Here is a 1,093-nt window from a genome sequence, read left to right as displayed (position 1 = left end):
ATTTTGGCGATATCCCCGCCGCGGCTTTTTACTCCAATTTCTCTATTATCCTCGTTCTACTGGACCCCAATTGATTCTGATACACACGCACGCTCGCCGAGGCCTCTCCTCCCGCCACTTCAAAGCCCCGACAGCCCCCCCTCCGCGCATATTTTCCCCCGCCTAGGATCCCCATGCCTGCCCTCTCCGCGCCCACCTACCCCCTCCCACTTGCCACATCCTCGTAGCCCGCCTACTTCCCCGATGGTCCCGGATTCCGCAAACTGGTCACGCGGACAGACCCGCACCTCCACCCACCGGCCACCACCGCCGCCTCTGTCCTCCTTTTTCCTTGCCACTTCTCCCTCCTCTTCCAAGTGCTCCGCTGCCTCTCTCTCTCTCTCTCTCTCTCTCTCTCTTCCTCTCTCTTCCTCTCTCTTCCTCTCTCTTCCTCTCTCCCCCTCTCTCCCCCTCTCAAAATATCCGCATGACCACTCATGCTCGATCCTACTTGCCGTTGCGATTTTCCCCCGAGCGTGTGTAGACCTGCCCACTCTGGGAGCAACGGACCAACAGGTAATTGAGATACCCCTTTTACAGGAGGAGACCGCGGACCAGGGACTCCACAGCATGCTCGGTTTCACAGACGGTCCTGGCTCCCGTGTCGGATCGCGACCAGGTATTTGCTGCGATTGGCGCAGCACAGTCTATGGATTGTCTCCCGGACGAGGATTCGCCCGTCCCGAGTCCAGCCCATGCCACTGCGCACATCCCCCTCGCCATCTGGCTGGAGCGCCCGCGACGACAAAGGCAGGTCCAATGCCCCCCCCCCCCCCAGCCTGGACCACGCCTCCGACGCGGGCCCTAGGCAGCGGGACTACGAGCTGTGCCGACGAAATAGTGATGTTCACTCAATCCGGCAGCCCCTCTCGCCGGCCACTTCGACAGTCGCGGACAGGAGAGGCTCGCTCCCCGGTTGCCGTCGATCGCTCCCGCCAGACACAGCCACCCTAGAGCCCCCGTTCGACGGGAGACATTCCAAGGGTCTCTGATGCCGCTCCCGCTCTGGCCCACACATCAAAACACAGACTCATGCGCCGGTTGCCCCCCCCCC

The sequence above is a fragment of the Fonticula alba genome, assembly GCF_000388065.1.
Source record: "Fonticula alba strain ATCC 38817 unplaced genomic scaffold supercont2.14, whole genome shotgun sequence".
In the NCBI taxonomy this organism is placed as follows: Eukaryota; order Rotosphaerida; family Fonticulaceae; genus Fonticula; species Fonticula alba.
This window is presented reverse-complemented; position numbering follows the sequence as displayed.